The sequence below is a fragment of the Saimiri boliviensis genome, chromosome 16 (assembly GCF_048565385.1).
Source record: "Saimiri boliviensis isolate mSaiBol1 chromosome 16, mSaiBol1.pri, whole genome shotgun sequence".
Classification (NCBI taxonomy): domain Eukaryota; kingdom Metazoa; phylum Chordata; class Mammalia; order Primates; family Cebidae; genus Saimiri; species Saimiri boliviensis.
In genome coordinates this window covers 37,985,077-37,996,159 of record NC_133464.1, presented here as the reverse complement: position 1 = coordinate 37,996,159, position 11,083 = coordinate 37,985,077, and the positions used below count along the sequence as shown (strand labels likewise).

The window sequence follows — 11,083 nt, the reverse complement described above, 5'->3', positions numbered from 1 at the left end:
CCTAAAGCAAGTTTCCGCTCTAGCGTCCTGACGTCAATGTGCCAGAGAAGCAACTTTCGCACACCACAGCCATGCCTAAAGAATCAAGTGGAATGAAACATCATTATCTCTACACAAGGACTCCCTTTCTGGTGTCTGTCCTTCCCTGCCATGACTCTAGCTGAGATGAAGAGTTGAAGGGCAAACTAGCTTTCTCTCCCCTGTGTATCATCTCCTCATTTCTGCCTCATAAACTTCTCAAATACTCCACTCCCTGGCTGGTAGGGCTCTCCTCATCATCTCTGCCAATTGAGTATCTTGCTTTCCCTCTAAAACATCGGTCTTCCCTGGCTGCCTTATCTCCACCATGGTCATACAAAAATTCATTAATAATGCATGCGTGTACTTATTCCTCACCAGGAGGGCCCTGGTGTCAGTCAGGAAACTCTACTATCTGGATTTTATTTTCAATTTGGTTGTATGTTGATAATGAACATCTTCAGATACTTGCTGTAATAAATGAAAATACCAAAAATAATTAAGGATAAATTATGTTCAAAGTATACTTAATACTGCACATAAGCAATTCTACTGAATATAGCATTGATAGAGAAAAAAGTTACATTTGCCACTTACGGGGAAAAACTGACTATATCCTAGACACACTAAATATACATTCCTTGTAAGAGATAGATCTCTAACCTTTCATTAAACTATAAGAATCATGCTAGCAAGAAATAACATCTATCTTCTTTGTCTCTCCTTCCATTATCACTAACAACAAAGACGATCATATGTCAGGCACTCTCCTAAGTCCTTCCCATGTATTAATTAATTAAATGTTCTCAAAAATCTAATGGGGTGGGGTTAACATCGCTATTTCATAGATGAGGAAACTAAAGTACAGAGAAGTTAAAAGCTGCCCAAAGTCACACATTAAGCAAGCACTGGAACAGAATACAAACCCACGCAGTCAGACCCTGAAGCAGTTAACCACTGGCTTCTGTAATAGCTGAAATAATGCTTTGCAAAGGTGGAAGTTACATGCCTGGAAAATTGGACTCAGCACAAGCAGATGTTTAATAAGTATAGAATGAATGGTTACAAGATTGAATTATTGCATGAATATCCTTGGACTAGAAATGTTTTTAAAATATTGCTTAAAATTCTGCAGTCAAATGCCCTATCACTGAGCTATACACCCTGCTAAAAAATTGCTTAAAATTCTGTCAGTACATTGTTGAGAAGCAGAATGAGGTGGAAAGAAAGCAAAAAACTTTTTGGCATGTTTGCATTTTAGTCACAATGAATGGTAAAATGGGACCTAGAGACACATACTCATTAAAAAACTGAAGATAAATTCATTCTGAGGGACTAATGGGTACAGAATTACTATGAACATTTACAGTCATATTTCTTAGTTATAATTAAGAAAGTATTTGAGTCATATCTTAATGAAATCCCACCCTCAATAAACATTTCCATATATTTCATCATATAAAAATAATCTTAGGGTAGTTTAAATTTGAAATTTCTCCAGAATATCTTCAACAGGTATTTCATACTACTCACAGTATTAAAATTCTTAGACCACACAGGGAAAACAACAAAACATAGAAAGTCTGCTCCTAACTCCAAAGACTAACAATCAGCAGGCTTGTGAAGGTAGCTGGGACAATTCATAAAGAGAAATCAGAGCAACTGACTTCAGAATGATCATTTCAACTTTCAGATGTTTTGGCCAAAAATTCAGTATCATTTATACATGATACAGAATATTTTAAAAAGCCATTAGGGTAGCTGTAGTCAAAAGCTGGAGTTTTTCCATTAGCATCAAAAATCCCACAGAGAGTCAGCTCACCATGACCTGTATCAATTTCCTTGTAGGAGGCCAAGCCTGAGATGTGATTCTGATGGGAGAGGCTGGCAAGGAAGAGCAAGGAAGTGAATACTTGGTTTTAGAAAGACAGAACAAAAGGGAATTTCGAGATTATCAAGTTCAAATGATTCATTTTACAAATGAAAAAACAACTCAAGGCTTAACGCAGGAGCACATAAGCTTCTAAGATCAGAACCAACGGCCATTCTCACAATGTGCTGCCTCCTCTGTTAATGCAATTTTTGGTGCTCCTAATATATCAGAGTCCCTATATATTTTGCTAACTATATTAACATCTTCGGCTTTTATTCACTGAACCATGTACTTTCCATTCTTGATAGAATTGCTTGTACCTCATTTTTCAAAATAAAAATGATGTCCATGATCTTAAGAAAAATTACTCTTAAGCTTCAACATCTTCAATGCACATCTATGCTAATTTGAAATTGGCAAAGACTTAATACTGAAGAAAACAATAAAAGTTAATTATATTGTGCTTTGTATTGACACATGACATTTATTCCAAAACATGGTAATACAGCATCACACATATCACAACATCTCAAAGAAGGTAAGAAATGGGCAAATAAATTAAGACAAAGAGAAGTCAAATATCTTGCTCAAGAGCATCTAGCAGAATATGTAACAGTACAGCAGCCACTGAGATTACCAAATATTTTTAAAGCATCAAAAAAATCATATTACAAAAACCTGCCATAAGAAAGCCAACAAAGTTTTAACAAGTCAAATTCTGCCCTTTACTCTCTCACCAAAATATCATGTAGTCTTGGCATCAAGTAAGTTGGAAATTTAGAGTTCTATTTCTCAAATCCATTCCATTTACTTACATGTCTTTAAAAGGCAAAACCCTAGCTGTAAAGCAATTTATTAAATGAGAAAAAATATGATTCTACTGATGGACCACAATAACAAATCAGTACAAAGCATTTATTTACTTTGCCATCAGATTATCTGAGGATGCCTGGAAATTGTATTTTCTTGGTTCTTTACAAGATGCAACAGAAAGCTGCAAAGGGTGCCCCAGTAGGTCTGGTCTCACATCACTGTGCCCACATGATGTGCATTACCATCCATGCAAAAATATGGAAACAAACTATAGGCCTAGTCAGCCTTCCACAGTGTTTTTACAAAGCTCTTCTGCTTTCGCCTGGGCTTAGCTTCTCCGAAGCCAGAGCTCACCGTGGCTCTTACCATGGACAGTCAAAGGTGTCCAAAAAAGACTTTCCCTTGTAACACCAGAAGGTATGGATAAGCAATGTGGAAGAGGGAAAAAAACAACCAACAATTTACCCAAAACACTGAGTTGTTTCAGTAGCAAATGGCAAATAAGCAGTGTGTATATAACCTCAAGTCTGGGGCCAGGATAAGTGGGGGCATGTAAGGCCCAGGAAGGAGAAAGAGCAGGCATGAATAATGACATCAAAACAACCCCCAAAACCGTGGTACATGTGCAGAGGTGGGAAACAGAGGCAGAGGAAACAGAAAAGAAGCAATGAGCATAAGCTGTGCCAACACCTTCTGAGGCTATCTTCAACCCAGCTCAGGAAAACATGGGTGCACCTGAGACCGCAGATGCAGACACCAGCAGACACCTGCCAGAAGAGGAAAGGAGGAGGAGGTAACAGTCCAGCAGGTCCCAACCACAAATGCTTTTGAAATAGGATATAGGAGTGGAGGAGGCTTGAGGGAGGAAGAAAGGGAGAGCAACAGGGAGGGAAAGAGGGAGAGAAACAGGTAAGAATGGAGCTCACGCCGATTTAAAGAAAAAGAAAACCAAGAACCATATTGGCTGTACACAGCAGCCCATCAGTTATGCAACATACATGTAACCCAAATTTCACTGACTGTCACTTCTTCCTAAAGCATCTGTTAGAGGATTTGTTCCTGTATGTTTGTTGGTAGTTTTTTAAGGCCTGGCTTTTATTGCTCACTTGTCATTCTACTTACAGTAAGGATTAATAACATTGCATATGGTGTGTGATGAATAAGAAATTCAACTTACACAGAACTAGGTGTAAAATTATGCAGTACATCCATCGCTTTGAGTGCATGAGAATTCGATTTAACATGAAGAGCTCCCTGCACAGAGGGGAGAAGTGAAACTTATCTGAGTATTTGCCATGCTTTAGTGTACAAATAGGCTCAGAAAAGTAATCTGTGCAAATAAAAATTGTGTTACCCATCTATATTGTTGAACTAAAAAATGTTATTTCAAAGTTACAGTAAACCCCAACTCATCTAAAATCTACTAGACCAAAAAAGCTGAGATTGCCATAATTATTTTTGGCTTTAATTCTATGTGTAAAAGAGGAATGGAAAAATATTTAAGAGTCATGTCTGCCTTCTTTGGGAGAGAAGGGTAAAATTCATCTCAATGGAAAAATAAATCTGTCTATCTCCACACCTCCCTTGTGGGGACTGATAAAGGAGTGAAAAGACGACCTGGAGAAAAAAATTAATGGGTCTCTAGATGAGTAAAAGCAGGTCCAGAAGTGGGTGTGGGCATAGGAGCTGGAGAAAGTTGTAGCGCTCTGTGTAACTCAGACTCAACATTATTTTTGTACATTGCAGTGAGAGACAGAGAGACCGACCATGATGAGCTGCCAGACACAAGCTGCTGAATCCTGAAGAGGCACTTTTAAAAAATATGGTCTAATATTCAATTTCAGGCTTTTTTGTTTCTGAACTTCTGAATTTTTGTTTCCCTTATTTTCATAAAGTTTACCCAACATGATCTTAATTTTTAAAAAAAGGCAGGCAAGGGAAAAGGGCTGTGTTCCTGTGTGGGTGGAGACAAAGTACAACAGGGACAGCCAGTTCATAATGGCGAGACAGAGGCAAAGCTGCAGATCCAGCTGCCTGCAACCTCCACCCTATCCCCAGAGACCGAGCGGGAACTGTGACCTCCTCCCATCACTAATCTCACTGGGCTCCTGAAAAACAGGTTACAGCATGTACTACACTCTGAGAAGCCCAGAGCAATTGAAACGATGGCTGTGATGGTAACTGTTAAAACCAAAGCACTCAGCTAGTATAAGATAAAATATCTATAAAGAAAACAGACAGTTTTGACCGTATCAACCAGTCACTTCTAACTCCTAAACAGGGGTAACAAGTGGCTTTTCTTATCCCTAGTCATTGACATACAGAAGAGACAAGTCAACTCACTGGCTAGAAATTGCCAATGATGAAATTATCCAACTATTTTAAAAGAGAATACATTATCAGCTCTTAAAACTGCAAAAAAATTAAAAAAAGAGAGACACTAACTTCCTGAAAGTTATTTTTGTTATATATAAGGGAAATGAGGAAACATAAGGGAATAGTAACATTCAAAGGGAGAAGAGAAAGATGAAGGGTAAGAAGGAAGGAGGCCAAGAATGTGTACTGAAGGGAAGAATCAGACGAAGACAGAGATACAGAGACTTGGAAACAGGGAAAACCAAAAACTGAAATAGAATTTATGCAACCACTTTTTAGCTTTTTTTCTTTTTTCTTTTTTGTGGGGGGCGGAGACAGAGTCTAGCTCTGTCACCCAGGCTTGAGTGTAGTGGCATGATCTCGGCTTACTGCAACCTCCACCTCCCAGGTTCGAGCAATTCTCCTACTGCAGCCTCTCAGGTAGCTGGAATTACAGGCATGTGTCACCACTCCCAGCTAAGTTTTGCATTTTTAGTAGAGATGGGGTTTCACCATGTTGGCCAGGCTGGTTTCGAACTCCTGACCTCAAATGAACGACCTGCCTTGGCCTTCCAAAGTGCTGCGATTACAGGCATGAGCAACCATGCCTGGCCAGCTATATAATGTTTGATAAGTTTCTGAGAACCTTAGTTTCCTCATCTATAAGACAAATGTAAAGAAATTTATCTCAGATTTTTTTTTTTTTTTTTTTTTTTTTTTGAGACGGAGTTTCGCTCTTGTTACCCAGGCTGGAGTGCAATGGCATGATCTCGGCTCACCGCAACTTCCGCCTCCTGGGTTCAGGCAATTCTCCTGCCTCAGCCTCCTGAGTAGCTTGGATTACAGGCATGCACCACCATGCCCAGCTAATTTTTTGTATTTTTAGTAGAGAAGGGGTTTCACCATGTTGACCAGGATGGTCTCAATCTCTTGACCTCGTGATCCACGCACCTCGGCCTCCCAAAGTGCTGCGATTACAGGCTTGAGCCACCACGCCCAGCCTATCTCAGAATTTTATCATTTAAATAATATATGCAAAAGTTACACATATACAAAAAGGCATAGCCATACACAGAGTATAAAACAAGGAAAGAGATTTTAAAGTATAAGATGACCATGAATGAGACCTGCTACTCTGAACTTGGATTGTTGTTCTTATTTTCTGTTTATTTGATTTGATTTTAGATTCAGGGTACATGTGTGTAGGATTGTTACATGGATATATTGCATAATGCTGGGGTTTGGGCTTCTAGTGAGCCCATCACCCAGACATGACCATTGTACCCAAAAGGTAATTTTTCAGCCCTTATTCCCCCTCCAACCTCCTGCCTTTTGGAGTCCCCCAGTGTCTACTGTTTCCATCTTTATGTGCACCCACTATTCAGCTCCTACTTAGAAGAACATGCAGTATTTTATTTTCTGTTTCTGGCTTATTTCATTTAGGATAATGGCCTCCAGATTCCATCCATGCTGCTGCAAAGGACATGGTTTCATATTTTTATGGCTGCATAGTATTTCACAGCATGTATACACGACATCTTCTTTATCCAAACAACTGCTCACAGACATTTAGGTTGAATCCACGACTTTGCTGTTGTGAATAGCGCTGCCATAAACATACAAGGGCAGGCATCTTCATAGAATGACTTCTCTTTCCTTGTGTAGATACCCAATAGTGCTGGGTTGAATGGGATTGAATGGCAATTCTACTTTTAGTTCTTTGAGAAACTCCAAACTGCTTTCCACAAGGGTTGAACTAGTTTTTCCCACAAGCAGTATACATGCTTTTCTCTGCATCCACACCAACAACTGTTGTTTCTAGACTTTTTAATAACTGCCATTCTGACTGGTATAAGACGACATCTCATTGTAGTTTTGATTTGCATTTCTCTGATAACGATATTAAGCATTTGTTCATGTTTGTTGGCCAGTTATATGTCTTCTTTTGAGAAGTATCTGTTCATGACCTTCATCTACTTTTTAATGCAGTTGTTTTATCTTGTTGAGTTCTGTGAAGATTCTAGATATTAATAGCTCTTTATTATCAGACGGATAATTTGCAAATGTTTTCTCCCATTCTTTAGATTGCCTGTTTACTCTGTTATTTCTTTTGCTGTGCAGAGGCTTTTAAACTTAAGTTCCATTTGTCTAATTCCGGTTTTGTTGCATTGCTTTTGGGGAATTAGCCATAAACGCTCTACCTAGGCCAATATCAAAAAGAGTTTTACCTTTCAGGGCTTTTATAGTTTCAGGTCTTATATTTAAGTCTTTAATCCATCCTAATTTTATATATGGTAAGAGACAGGAGTCCAGTTTCCTTCTTCTGCACAAAGCCAGGCATTTTCCTAACATCACTTATTGAATAAAGTGCCACTTCTCCGTTGTTTATTTTTGTCCACTTTGTCAAAGATCAGTTGGTTGCAGTAAGTGGCTTTATTTCTGGGTTCTCTATTTTTCTCTATTGGTCTACGTGTCTACTTTTGTACCATTACCATAATGTATTAGTTACTATAGCTTTGTAGTATAATTTGAAGTCAATTTAAAGCAATGCCTCTAGCTTTGTTCTTTTTGGTTAGGATTGCTTTGGTTGCTCAGGCTCTTTTTTGTTTTCCTATGAACTCAAGGATTTTTTAAAAATTCTGTGAAGAATAACTTTGGTATTTTCATAGAAATTGTGTCAAATCTGTAGACTACTTTGGGCAGTATGGTCATTTTAACATTGTTGAGTCTTCCAATCCATTTGTTTGTATCAACTAAAACTTCTTTCATTAGTGTTTTGTAGTTTTCCTCAAAGAGATCTTTTGCCTCCTCGGTTAAATGTACACTTAGGTGTTGTGTATGTGTGTGTGGGTCGGGGTTGGGGGGCGGGCTATTGTAAATGGGAGTGAGTTCTTGATTTGGTTCTCAGCTTGAACACTTCTGGTGTACAGAAATGCTACTGAATTTTGTACGCTGGTTTTGTATCCTAAAACTTTACTGAATCAAGTCTAGGAGCCTCTCCAAGGAGTCTTTGGGGTTTTCTAGGTAGAAGATCACATCATCAGTGAACAGAGATAATTTTACTTCCTCATTTCCAATTTGGATATCTTTTATTATTTCTCTCTCTTGCCTGATTGCTCTGGCTAGGCCTTCCAGTATTTTGTTGAATAGGAATTGTCGTTTTTTATTTTCTAAAATGTTCACTGATCTCTATTCCACAGGTTTTAACTTCTTGAACTTTACTCCTAAAAAAGCACTTTACTCCTGCTCGGGCACTTATTTTCTACCAGAAGATAAATGATTTTCTAGTAGACAAGGGTAAGAGGAATAGTATCATCACATGGGCTAAGTCTAGACCTCGGTCCCTGGGTTACCCATGTGTGGTCCAACAGTTTCAATATAAACAAAAATGCATCTTTTGAATCAAGGTCTTGAGGCACTGTACAATAAAATAACATTCATTATAGCAAGAATTCACATTGACTTTGCTTTTTTGATGAAGCAGGTACCAAATGAGGTATTTCAGACATATTCTCTCAAAACATCACAACAATCCTTTAAGGTTAAGTTCTATTAATAAGGTCATCTTACCGATGAGGAAACTGAGGCCCTAATGTGTTAGGTAGCTTAGCCTAGGTCACATAACACTGAGGGAGGAACTAGGTTTCAAAAACAGATAGGTGGGTTCTGTAGCCTACCTTTTAATCACTATGACAAATTTCATGATCCTTAAGAAACTTTTAAGTTCCAAAGACAGATGAAATCGAGGTCCAGAAAGTTTAATAGAAACATAATACAGTTTTTCCTAATTTCCCTCTAAAGTGGCAGGCCAGTTACTGAATATACAGTGACTTTCAATTAGACTCAAACATCTGACTTCCATGATACTTCCTAGACTGTGAAACCACAGATAAAATAGACACTCTGGGGTCTCAATTTCTTTACCTGTGATTAAAAATGATCCAAATGATACCCCAAGTTCTATCAAATAAAGAAAAATTACTCTGCCACCTCTGCCATAACTTCCAAGTGTCCCAAGGCTAATCTGATCCTTTTCCCACTGAAACATGGTGGTATTCTCCGAGTAAAAGTCTTTTGGAGTAATTTGAAGGAAGCATCCTCCTAAATAAAGGTTCTATTACTTTGAATAAAATATTGTAGAAATCAAAGTCACACATGATTTTTATACCTTGACATTATATGATAGCTTTGTGAAACTTTTAACTGCAAGAAATATAAAAGTTGTGCTTTTTTAACCATAAATTTTAAGAAGTAAACAAAAGAACATACAAGTATTAGTAATATATAAACACCTACACTACATACTTTGGTTAGTTTTTTTTTTTTTCCACTAGTGCTTGCTTTCAGAAGTGCCAACAGAGTCTTCCTCAGTTGTCTTGAGACTGTGGTTACCCTATTTCTAATAAACAAAGCAGCTTCCTGTCTCTGGTTTCTCATTGCTAAATCAGGGTTGAACTCTGGCAGCTTCCATAGCCCTGACCCCTGAGTGCACCCATGTTCAAGAGTGTCTGCTTTGCCTCATTCCTTATTGTAAAAAAGGATTCATCATGGAGTATCTCTTGTTGTAAAATCTTGCTTTTCCTCCATGAAGCTCAAGACAAGTTAATTTTTTACACTCAAAACTTAGTCTCTCATTCTCTCTACATTTGTCTGTATTTGGTTGACGTATCTGAACTTTTTCTGAGTCTCTAAAGGGATGAAGCTGTGTACACTTTTAGACCATTTTGGAAGTGGTTAAAACAGCATCCTGTAGATGATTTTATGATCAATCAAGTATTAATTTATGCTTTTCTCTTAAGGATCTTTAGTGACTGAGCCCACATGGCTAGAGTTCATAGTCAGAAAATTAAAATGCACTTCACGTTACAAAACAATTTCTTTAAACAAGTGATAGAACTTGTTCTTAAGGGCTTAAAAATGCAATTTACAAGTATTTTCTTCCACTTTTTGGTTGTTCTGAAGTAATTTTCTGTGCAGCACGGTATTCAATTTGTTTTCAAGATGCCGATAAATTATCTGTAAGTCTGTCTTTGTTTTACTGTAATCTCTTACAGAGCTGTGTCAGCAAAGGGTATCCTTTGCATTTCTGACCCTTTTGTGTTAAAAAGGAAAAATAAAAAATATCCATCTGGCTCTAGAAACAAAAGATTTCATCTCCAGCTTTTCACCATCACCATTTTCCTAACCCACAGGAACCTATTCTGTTGGGTGGTTGGTCCCATGACAACGACACGCCACTTGAAATAACCTGAGAAAGCTAGAAATTCTCTTCACCTTTTTTCTGTGTGGGCCATTATACAAGCCCTCCTGCTCCCCGGAGATGTCAGAGCCCCAGCCGGTGTGAAACGGTGATGCTGTCAGTCAGCAAGAAAATTTTCTGCTTCTGAAAACCTCTCTCTCCCAGCTTCCTCTGTGCAGCACCTCCAGCTGCCTCCGTGCACCGTGTCAGGGTACTAAAATAGCTCAGGCTTGATGACTTCACTAGTTCTCACAAACAGGCCAGTTGGCAGAACTCTAATGCAGTCTGCGCTCCTGAGTGGAAGACATTTTTTTTTTCTCCCTACCACCCCCTAATATAAATACTTAGTTTCATTTTGATTCTGGAAGAAGTCTCCTTTCTGGGATTCAATTCAGCACAAAGTTAATGCAAACATTTCAAAATGGTTTAAGGAGGCTTGAACTAAAGAGCTACCCTAAAGCCAACACCACGCATTCAGGCTGCATTATTATTCCCTATGCTAACCTTCAAGGACATCAAACCTGCTAGGTAAATTAACTTCACTTAACAACCTTCAAATTTCATTTATCTTAGGGCCAAACCTCTTCCTCTGGAATAGTATGAATAACTGACAATCAGCCAAGATTTTTAAAGTCTTATTTCTCATGTTTACTCCTTTCCCACAAGTAAGGAGGTCAACAGAAAATATCAAAGTAAAAATTAACTGCCACAACATCTATCCAGCATTAAAACGACAGGGAGCCTTTAAAGGCAATGTCTTGTCATCACAGCAAACTTTAGTGATT

At 38.2% G+C, this 11,083-nt stretch overlaps 1 protein-coding gene across 14 annotated transcripts in view; it reads right to left on the bottom strand.

Annotated features, from left to right (window-relative positions):
- The window catches only part of KLF12 (KLF transcription factor 12), a 466,131-nt gene that overhangs the window by 373,810 nt on the left and 81,238 nt on the right, over positions 1–11,083 (bottom strand). For 4 of the 14 annotated variants that reach the window (XM_074387609.1, XM_074387624.1, XM_074387620.1 and 1 more), the window contains one exon: positions 1–11,083. This exon is cut by the window's right edge. The exons of 7 other annotated variants lie outside the window; for them this stretch is intronic. The gene's annotated coding sequence lies outside the window, so the exon portion shown is untranslated. 3 more of the 14 variants (XM_074387613.1, XM_074387614.1, XM_074387610.1) reach the window with 2 other exon arrangements.